Genomic DNA, 12,000 nt, shown 5'->3' on the forward strand with positions numbered 1-12,000 from the left:
GGGGTGTCGTCTGTTTGGCTTGGCTTCCTGAAAGAAATTGTGGCCGTAAATGTTTATCTTTATTTTCCTTGGCGTATCCGTCCGATCACAGCCATAAGCCACTCGAGTCCTCTCGGCAAAGAATTTCCTGGCGTAGCACTCCCAAGCAATTACACCCCCCCCCCCCAAAAAAAGCCCTCCCCCAGGACGGCCTGGGCTGTTTCATGTCGACCCATAATCTGAGGTAATCGCGCGTAAGCCCGCGCCATGTGCACAGTACATGACCCGATGTGCTCAGTGCTCCCCGTCTTAACATCAGAATGGGAACTGATAACGTCTAGGACGCCATCAGGAGCCTGTTCAGTGGTGTTCCTCGCCAGGTACGCTGTACAGGGTACCACGGAATTCATTTAATCCAATTCTTACACACACACACACACACACACACACACACACACACACACACTTCCTCAACTCTGACACTCTGTATTGAGTCACTCTGAAAAGCCGCTCTTGTCAACCGCTACCTTATGCGGTTGCCTAGCAACTTCATATCAAATGTCTGCCGTGCACGGCTCTCCTCGCTGCTGTAGGAGAATACAAACAAAGTGCCGACGGCAGTAGGGTAAACAACCGTTCAAAAGAATCTCCGGAATGGAAATGTACAGTCCGCCCTCACGTTCAGTTCGGTTTCATTTTCCGTCGGGTGTTAGTTGAGGGACAACGTGATCCCCGTGACTAGTAATGAAATGACAACGGAAAACCAGGCAGGACACTTGTGCAAATGGCGGCTTTAGGTCACGCTCAACAAGCCGGTCACTAGGGCGAGGACGCAGGAGAGAAAGGGAAGTCGAAAGCGTAATGGATCGTCCAGGAGTTAGTTTAAATGAATGGCGACTCCATGTGGGTGAAGGTTGAAGTCCTTCAGGGTCCCTAAGCAGCTTTGTGTCACGGGCTCCTAGGCTTCTACCCAGTGTCGCCAGACGGAAAATATAATAAGCAATATATAAGCAATATCGCGCTGCCACTGTGAAATCATTGTATTTTAACAAAAATCATACGTACTGAAACGAGCACCGCTGCAAAGCTATATTCACACGACTCCGAGTGCATACGCATTTGCAAGAGTTACCGTGCCGTGGACCTGTGCTGTCCAGGGGATCCAGGATCAGGTATCATCAGCATCCTGACATACATGTCGGTGAATGCGCTGATCTGGAACAAGCCATATTGTGTATTTTTGGAATCGGTGATCAGTGATTGTCGTAAAAATACCATATCGCACGTCTGGCAACCGGATTGCGTTTCTGTCCTTTATTGCTTACACCGACGTATATCTGCGCTACATGCGTTCTACGTCAACCTAAAACTCACCCACATCTCCTCCACAACCCTGCCGTACTTGCGTTCTGATTGCTCAATAGTGGCGGTCGGTTATTTCTGAATAACGGTCGCTCTCTGTTAATAATGACTCTTGTCCTGGCAACCACAAGGGAGGGGTGTGAAAGGGAGTGTGAAACAAGCGACATGAATCCCTGGCGGAAGCTCTTACACTAGGAATACAAGTTCTAGGATCATTTCAAATCAATGTTTCAATTGATTCAAAGTATCTACTAAGTATCCGTGTAATAACCCCCTTCGGAGTGATACTAGACCCTGATCACCGAGTAATTTTGAGATAATGACCGGCCGGCTGGATGTTATCCCTTACACTTACATCAATAATTCTGACCGGCAGGGGAAGCAAAAAGGGGACACTGAAGCAAAGTGTGACGAGAGCAGTGGCCTTACCATCATAGATCCAGGTATTGGCTCCCACTCATGGCCCTGATTCATCTTGAGCACTCAGTCTACAGTATACAGCCACTAATCTGTTTAGGTAAGGGGTAAGTATTTATAGTATTCATTAAGCCAAGTCATCTGCTCTATGGGGTCACATAGTTTATATCATTCATGCACCAAATAAATAACAACATACACAACATAAAACTGTTTTACATATTATTAAACAATTATGTTAAAATATGAATTGGCGATTTGTTAAAGATTGTGCAAAGTGTGCCCGCACAGAATTCTGTGTTAACGTGGCAATGACGGACGTGTGTAGTACCACTACTACAACACAGAAAAATCTACGCCACCGGAGACGGCCAGAACGAGGTGCGAGAGGACGGAGCCGGAGCCCATTGCTAATGCACCCGCCGCCACCCGTCTTTGCATGGGGACGGGGCATTCAGGGGACTTTCTCCCCCGAGAAGGTAGACGCAAATGTCAAGCGTTATCTTGTGCTTGAGGGTCCGTGCAAGCGCCTCATGGGGGCCCCGCTTTGACCGGCTTGCACTGGGGCCCGGCGACGACTGGTTACGCCGCTGCTAGAGACCTAGTCTGGGGAGAACGTCACGTCCAGCAAGTGTCAGGTACAGAATAAAAAATAGTAAATGCTCGTGCAGAATTTTCCTTTTTTGCCAAAACAAGCTTCAAAAAGGTAGAAACCACGGCGAGTCTTGTTAGTACATTGATTTTTAATTTACATTGGAAGAGAACCTATTAATTAATTATTAATTTTTCCTCAAGATTGCTATAAAACAAAACAAAATTTTATTAAATTAAATTAATAATTGACTAATATACGAAGAAGAAGAAGATACATCAATAGCCCAAAAAAAATACAGAACAGAAATAGCCAAATATCTAAAAATACACAGAATATACAAAATGCGCAGCCATGCACAGGATGCATACAGTGCATATATACAGGTGCATTTTTGATAAAAATCGGATTTCATTTGAAGTACTTATGCTTTAAATGATCTAAATGATTATTATTGCCATTGTCACTTGGTGTGCATTTTGCTCCTGTAGACAAAAGAGTTTAATATGTTCACGCAAAGGCATCTGGTTTCTGTGTGTGTGGGTGTGTTTGTGTCTCGGGAGGACGGGGAAATGGTAAACCATAACTGTGAGTTTGTGATGCACTACATCCTTTGCTTTACGCATGACGATCTAGGTCATATCGGTGCACGAGTCCCTCAAAAGTGAGACAAATAACCGACCAGAGATGGAAATGATTCTTTCTGTTGACAATCTGGACATCCACCCAACGTATAAATATATAGTATAATATAGTATAGTATAATATAATACAATACAGCTGAATAAGTTATACATTATATTGTACAACACATTATATTAACAAGCCTTGTAGGGGAATTATCAAATACTGTATGAGAATACATGAGAGCAAGTATTCTCATACAGTATGAAAATATACATAAAAAATGTCCCATTTCACATTAACTTCTATTGTGCACGTGGCAACCAAGTTCCAAATTTCGTGGGGAGAAAAAAAACAGTTTTCCAGGTAAAAGGATGAAACTCACAGACACAGTCAGCGTTTATTTAATGAAAATTCACATTTCATGCAGTCCCATTTCAGATATTTACGACCACTGCATGCTCAGCTCGAAGGAATGTCGGTAGATTTGTATTCAAGGGGGTAAAAAGTGTCTCGACTGCATCAGCTTTTGGACGCGGCGCTTCATAAAAAAAAAAAGGATTGCACGTCAAATTGGACCGGACCAGACTTGACTGGAAGACGTTCTTGTTTTTGACAGGAGACGACGTAAAATATATATATTTTTTTTAAAAAGCAAAAAAAAAAAAAAGAGCAAAAACAATATGGCTGCCACTCGGAACGCCCAGTGAAAAGGATCCCAACTTCTTTTGGACTCCCATCATCAAACCCCCGCCAGGTGCTTGATAAGCTAATGGATTATGGTCATCTAAGAGTGTGTTGTGTGTGTGTGTGTGTGTGTGTGTGTGTGTGTGTGTGTGCGTGTGCGTGTGTGTGTGTCTTTGGTGGTCGCTGATGAATGTTTTAGGCCCCTATCTCCCACACTGCCCCTCTGTTCGACAGCAGAGCAGTCCACTCTCCATTGTTCATTATTCATCGGTCGACTCGTCCCCATCAGCCTCTGGGACTCGCTGCTCTCCCTCCCATCTGCCGCTGCCGTCGCCGTTATTCCATTTCCACGCGCCAACGCAAGGGTAGGGCATCTGAAATGGGAGAGTGCGGGTGAGGGTGAGGGTGAGGGGGAGAGAGAGAGAGAGAGAGAGAGAGCGAGAGAGAGAGTACATCCATCCCTCCGCCAAAGGCAGCGTATTATTCGTCAATGTTATTTGTTTTTGTCCGGGGGAGATGGAGCGATAAGAAATGGGAATAAATTGCCCTTTTTGAGAGAGGACAGGAGTGCAAAGTGCACAAGAGCAAAGCATGCTGGGAGCGGTGGGGGGGGGGGGGGGGGGCAGTACATGTTGATTGTGAATTGGGAGATTTCGATTCAACGATAAGAGGATGCAACGAATAGAAGAAAGTCGAGAGAGAAAGGCTTCACACTCACTGGAGTGCAAGTTTAAACAATAATTATAATATTTGATTACAGTAGATTAGATTAGATTTGGTTCGATTAAATTAGGAGTAGAATAGATTTGATTCGATTATAGTAGATTAGATTAGATTAGATTAGTTTGGATTAGGTTGTGTTGGATTAGATCACATCAGGTTACATTAGATACGTTATTCAAATTGCGGAGGGGCTTAAAGGGCTTGTTTCCAAAAATATATATTTTTTTTAATATTCAAGTTTCTATTGAGTTATTTTTAAATCCGAATCTGAGTCAGTTTATTCCTCTCAGTACCATTTATATATGAGGAATTTAACAGTGTGAGAATTGAAAGAAATGGCAAAATTGCTCATTGCTAATTGCTGATAATTGCCGAATAAACACAATGCACCAAAAAATGAAAAACAGAAATCGCCAAATATATAAAATTCTACAGAATCTTCAAAATTCGATCATGTAGTATAGAGTGGCGCACACTTTTACTGATGTGATGAAGTTGCTGATATGGAGGCCGAGTAACATGAGGGGGCTTGGTCTGGTTTAGCTCAGTGTGCATGTAATGCTTTATTCGAGCGCCTGTAATAGATGTTGAGCGCATGCAGTTAAAGCCTCTGGATATTATTCTCATAAACTAAATCCTCTGCTCATACATGTACTTGTATGCAGGAGCGCAGGAAGCGTGTGTGTGTGTGTGTGTGTGTGTGTGTGTGTGTGTGTGTGTGTGTGTGTGTGTGTGTATGTGTGTAGTGGGGGCTGCAGCCCCTGCATCTTTCACTCGGCAATATGTTTTACAGTTATGGGTAGAATGTGTTCAAATGTGCATCTGTGCTCTGAGAGTCCCCTCCAGCCTTCACCTGGATTTGAAACCAGTTGAGTTTGGAGCGCGTGTTCACCGTCGAGCTTTACGCAGAGCGTGATGCTGAGTGTTGCGCATCTGAGTCTGAGTTCGTCCGCACCGTGATGGACCTCCGAGGTGATGGGGAGTCTGGGGCGGATGATTGGACAGCATCGGAGATCTGACTCCGGTCTGACTCTCTCGTCCGGTCTGACTCTCTGGTTTGGTCTGACTCTCTCGCCTGGTCTGACTCTCTGGTTTGGTCTGACTCTCTGGTTTGGTCTGACTCTCTCGTCCGGTCTGACTCTCTGGTTTGGTCTGACTCTCTGGTTTGGTCTGACTCTCTGGTTTGGTCTGACTCTCTCGTCCGGTCTGACTCTCTGGTTTGGTCTGACTCTCTGGTTTGGTCTGACTCTCTCGTCTGGTCTGACTCTCTCATCTGGTCTGACTCTCTGGTTTGGTCTGACTCTCTGTTTTGTTCTGACTCTCTGGTTTGGTCTGACTCTCTGGTTTGGTCTGACTCTCTCGTCTGGTCTGACTCTCTCGTCTGGTCTGACTCTCTGGTTTGGTCTGACTCTCTGGTTTGGTCCGACTCTCTCGTCTGGTCTGACTCTCTGGTTTGGTCCGACTCTCTCGTCTGGTCTGACTCTCTGGTTTGGTCTGACTCTCTTGTCTGGTCTGACTCTCTCGTCTGGTCTGACTCTCTGGATTGGTCTGACTCTCTGGTTTGGTCTGACTTTCTCGTCTGGTCCGACTCTCTCGTCTGGTCAGACTCTCTGGTCTGGTCTGACTCTCTGGTTTGGTCGGACTCTCTGGTTTGGTCGGACTCTCTGGTTTGGTCTGACTCTCTGGTTTGGTCTGACTCTCTGCTGCCACAAAGGTGCTGCATGTGAACACTGAAATGAGTTTAATATCAATGTCGCCACACCGTCCTCCCTGCGTCCTATCCATCACCGTTAAGGGACAGGCTTCATAGAAATGCGTCCAACCAGCGATGTCATGCAACAACAAGTCAGGATCTCCCTGCCTAAATCTCCATAAAACAGTCATTTATGGGTTGGTTGATTAGATTGATTCATATGTCACTTTTCTGTTCTTCTTCTTCTCCTTTGGGCTGCTCCCGTCTGGGGTCACCACAGCGCATCATCTGCCTCCATTACCTCCCGTTCTGCGCATCTTCCTCCCTGACACCAACCGCCTGCATGTCCTCCCTCACCACGTCCATGAACCTTCGCTTTGGCCTTCCTCTTTTCCTCCTGCCTGGCACCTCCATCCTCAGCATCCTCCTCCCAATGTAATATGTCACTTTTCTGTTTGTTTTGGGAAAAGAAAAATGCTTTTTTTTTTTACCTAAGCTTGTCTCTGGAAGAAAGGTATCGGCGCTGTGCGTAACAATGCACACCAGAGCTGCCAAGTCTCACACTTCAACCTTGAGACTCATATCAACCAGTTTACACGCCACATCTCATATTTCTCACACTGATTTTTGATTATTATATTATACTTATATATTTCCTACTTTCTTCCTATTCTCACCCCAAACCTTTGGTGAATGTTGGCAGCCCTGCTGCCCACTAAGAAAAAAATTTGATCAGTTACCATCATCCCTGGTGCTGACGAGCAATCTTTTGGGAGAAAACTGGAGAAGATGGGAACATCGCTTCCAAATCGACAGTTTCGCGAGTGGTGCAGATGGAAAGGAGGAAAAGATCAAAGTAGACATTTTACTGCACGCACGAGGAGAGGAGGCTCTCAAAGTGTATCACACACTTAACGTTGAATATCATAAAGAAGAGACTGTGGAAGAAATCCTAGCAGCTTTCAGAGCCTATTGTTTGCCCAAGAAAAATACAGCGTTTATAAGACATCAATTTTGGGCACACCCTATGGCAGAATCAATCACAGCTGAGAAATATGTGACAGACCTCAGACAAAAGAGGAAAGACTGAGAATATGGCGCCTCGGAAAATGACATGATCAGAGACAACATTGTGTTTAGTATGAATGTTCAGCGCCTCAAAAAGAGACTTGGAATGGAATAGAGGATGAAAACAGCCAGTTCAACACATACATAACGCTGGACAAGTGGACGCATGCAGGACATGTGGGAAATCACACCGGACAAGGCAATGTCCAGCATGTGGAGTATCCTGCCAGTAAGTGTGGAAAGCAGAACCATTATGCAAAGATGCGCGGGTCAGGCAAAGCACAGCATGGAAAGTGCATGAAGTAAATCATGTAAAGAAATAGATGCCCTCTTTATTGGAACAGCGAATATTGATCAGCTAGACCAAGGTCCTGGTACTCCAAGATAAACGTAGACAATATGCCTTGCAAGTTGAAGTTGGACACAGGAGCAGAGGCCAAAGCCCTGCCACTGAGGATGTTGAAGTCCATGAAAAGGAAGGCCAGGCGTGAAAGGAGAGCACACCTGCAGTACTACCCCGGCCCGCGAGAACAGTGCTGGTGGCATATTGAGGGATGAGACTGAGGCTAGAAGGAATACTCACACTCAAGTGCTCCACACTCAAGGCTCAGGCAAGCCTACCATTTTATACATTAAATCACTCCTCCATACCTATCCTAGGGAGGGAGGAGTGTGAATATTTGTATCTAGTGAAAAGGGTGGACATTGACACGCTGAACATGAAACATCCAACAACAAAAGAGGAGCTGATAGCTCAGCACCCATTCAACAAACAGATGAAGTTTTGAGAAGAAGATATGTACAGTGCTAGACGAAAAGGATGGCTATTGGCAAATTAAGCTAGACAAGGAGTCATTGCTACCGTGCACATTTAACACACCATGGGGAGATGTCGGTTCAAACACCTACAATTTTGAATCAAGTCGGCGAGTGAAGTGTTCCAGCAACGCAACTGTGAAACATTCACAGCCGACGACATGATCATCGCCGCATCTACAGGGAAAGAACATAACAAGATAATGCAGAAAGTGATGGCCAGAGCAAAAGAGGCAACATGAAATTTAACAGAGAGAAGGTTTTAAGAGAAAAACACAGTATGAGGTGAGCAGCGTACAGTAAACTACATGGGCCGCATTGTCACCTCAGAGGGTGTTATGGCAGATGAGGCAAAAGTCAAGGGCATCGCTGATATGCCATCACCTCCTGACAAAGCAGGACTAGAGTGAATGCTTGGCATGACAATGTACCCAGCGCAGTATACCCCTGTCCAGGCCGCCGCAACAGCACCACTGAGACAACTGCTACGGAAGGACAATGTGTGGCAAAGGCAACATGAGCATGATGACGCAGTCAAGTTACTGAAAGATGACGTCACAAAGCAGGCCCGGCGCCACGAGGGGGCAAGAGTGTCTTTGCCCCCTCGGTTGTATTTTCTGCCCCCCCAGTTGAATTTGAATGTACCCTATCATAGAGGTTTCCAACCACCGGGTGCGGGGCATTTGGCACCAGGCTGTGAGAAGGCGGGCGGGAATTTTTTCGGAGGCAATCTTATGACGGTATATCGGTGCCAAAATCCGCAAGCGCAAATGAGATCCACACGCGAGGATGCGGAGGAGGAGCGTGCAAGTCAAACAGCCGCGCAAACATATAATTACAGCCCTCCTACGCAAAATATCTCTGAAATATCTCAGAAATATTGTAGCGGTGTGCCAAATGGTGTGAACAATGGACAGATAAAGACAAAGATACATTTTCCTCAGAGTAGATTCATTTCATTATAATTTTTATTTGGAATGTGTATTGAAGTCATAGCTAACCTCATTTGGTAACTTCTACACATCATACAGAAGCACATGGCTAATTATTATGCAGAATGACGAATGTGAAGAACTTCCTGAGTGCAATGGGACATTTTTCGGAATATTGGGGTTTCGGTATAATGGACAGTCGGAACAAAAGCGGGGCAACCAGTTCACACGCTCACACGCCACACCTCTTATTTCTTATGCTGGGAAACCCAAAATAAGTGAAATAGATTATTTTTATACTATGTATATATATATTTCCTCACTTGTGCCTGCCCGTCACTGCCTGCCTGGCGGACGGGAGATCCTTTCCGCACGCACGTTATGTGAACGCCCATGCACAACCGTGCTTTTCTGTACCGCGCCCCGCCCCCTCAGCAGCCCGGTGGTCTATAAAAAGATTTGCCCCTTTTTAACTGCCCACTTCATCCTGGCGCCGGGCCTGTCACAAACGCTCCTGTGGTCAGGTTCTTCGATCCAAAGAAACAGAGACCGAGAAAAGAGCCATGCACAAATAGAGAAGGAGCTCCTAGCTATAGTTTCCTCTGTCAAAATGTTCCATCAGAATGTATACGGGGCGAGGGTCCGACCACAAACCATTGGAAAACATCCTGAGAAAGCCATTGGGAACAGCTCCGCCTAGGCTGCAGAGAATGCTGCTTCAGAGAATGCAGCGATATGACTCGAAGGCCACTGCGGCAGATCAGGGCACTCCAACGCGGATCACAGGCAGAGATGTTGCAAACACCCCAGTTCATTATATTATTATGGAACAAGCCGGGACCAGAACAAGAAAGTTGAGCTCACAGATGCCTCGAGTACAGAGGCTCCAGAGCAGCTCAAGGGTGAAACACGTGCTAAAGAAAGCGCAACAAACAAACTCAGCCCCTCATCTCGCACTTCTCACCCTGAGGAACACACCTGTAACAGGCATGGAGTACTGCTTAGGACAAATGCTCATGGGCAGAGTCCTCAGGAGCACTCTACCGAGCTTTAGCACAGTTCTCCAGCCTGCTGTGCCCGAAGATGTACAATCAACTCTCCAAAATCGACAAAAAAAAAAGTCAGCAGCAGTAATGCAACAGAGGAGCGTAGTTGCTTTCAGAACCGCACCCAGGTTGTACATGGAGACAGCGCAAGGTTGGCGTCCAGCTATGGTCACCGCACAGAGATGAACCACGGTCCTATGACATAGCGGCATCTTCTGGTCAGCGCTACAGACGCAGCAGATGCCACCTGAAGAAAGTCAGAAACGGACAAAAACGCGAAGGTCCCTCTCTAGAGCCAGTTTTTCGTTTGTCCGTTCCGGGGCTTTGGTAGAAGAAACATGGCGGCGCAACATGCCGTGTAAACGGTTCCGTGACATACTTGTGAATATTAAATAACATGTCTGCCAAAATCCATTCTGTAAATTCGACACACTGCACCTTATAATGGACTGTGTGAAACGCTAAATTGTGACAAAAAAAAAAAAGAAAGACTGTAAAAGAAAGAAATGTGATTTGGACTGTTTGAATATTTGAAATGTTATTTTCTGTTCTTTGCGGAGAGAAGACACAATATAATCTTAACAGGCTCTTAGACACTGATTAGCCATTGTCATGGTTGACATTCCAAAACGGCAATGTGAGCCGCAAGTTCATTTGTTCTTGTTTTTAAAGAAAACGCGAGTCGGACAAGTAACAGTAATGAGACGCAGAATTCACTTCCAAGCAGAAGTTTATTAGAGCAACATTGAAGTGTAACTTTCATGTTGAGAAACGACGATGTCGTTTATAGTGCCCCGCACTGATACCGATGTGATGAAGTTACTGATGTGGAGGCGGAGTAACACGAGGGGGCTTGGTGTGGTAAAACTCAGGGTGCATGTAATGAGGTATCCCAGTGCCTGCAGTAAATGTTGAGCTCATGCAGTTAAAGTCAACTCTCTGGATATTCTTCTCATAAACCACGTTCTCCACTCATATGGAACTATAACAATGCACAGGATTACATTTGATGAGTTCATAGGAGAGAGAAAGGTTTCATACGCACTGGAGTGCAAGGTGGGGCAATTGTTCAATTCAATTAGATTGGATTAAATTAATCTAAATTAGATTAAATTTAATTAAATTGAAATAAAGTAGAGTAGAATTGATTATATTATATTATGGTATATTCGATTAGATTGTAGTAGATTAAATACTAGATTAGATTGGATTAGATAAAATGAAATTAGATTACGTACACTGTTCAACTTGCAGAGGGGCTTGAAGGGCTTGTTGCCAAATATATTTATATTATTTGATACTGAAATTTGTATTGAGTTTTCAAAATCAGAATCGTAATCACAATTTATTTCTCCAAGTATATGTATATATACGGGGAATTTTAAATGGTGATTGAAAAAAATAAATAGAAAATAAAAATGTAATTTGTTTTTCCAATTGCTAATAATTGCCAAATAAACTTGAACTGACAGTACATTGGAAAAAAATAAAAAAAAACAGAAATAGCCAAATATATATAAAACTACAAAATGTACAAAATGTGATACGATGCACAGGTTAAATTTTTGGGAAATAATTATATACAAATAAATATACAGGTTGCGGAGAATTGTTCAGACACGCACACTTATTGTTATTTTCTCAATCATTTTTTATTTATTCATACACATACGGTATATCATTCAGTCAGAGTCACGTCTCACATAAATATTAAATCTCCACATCCCCCCGTTGTCTATGTTTTCTTTGACTCTCAAAAGGCACAATATTTCCATACATTTCCACTACTCTGATACCAATTCCTTGTAAAGTAATTAAAAGTTTTGTCTGCTGTACTGATCCCTTCCCAACAAACATAAATTCCAAATCAAATTCCTGTTTTCCGGGTTTTTTTGTTCATCATTTTTTGAGTCACCACGTGCCCACCGAGATTAACAACCACAGCCATGTTCCACTGTTGCACTTCTGTAACAGGATATATAATATATAATATATAGGAGGAAAGCCATCGGACGTGTCGTGGGTTTTTTTACGTAAAATGTCATTACAAACCCATCAGGT

This window comes from Zeus faber, assembly GCF_960531495.2.
Source record: "Zeus faber genome assembly, chromosome: 21".
NCBI lineage: Eukaryota > Metazoa > Chordata > Actinopteri > Zeiformes > Zeidae > Zeus > Zeus faber.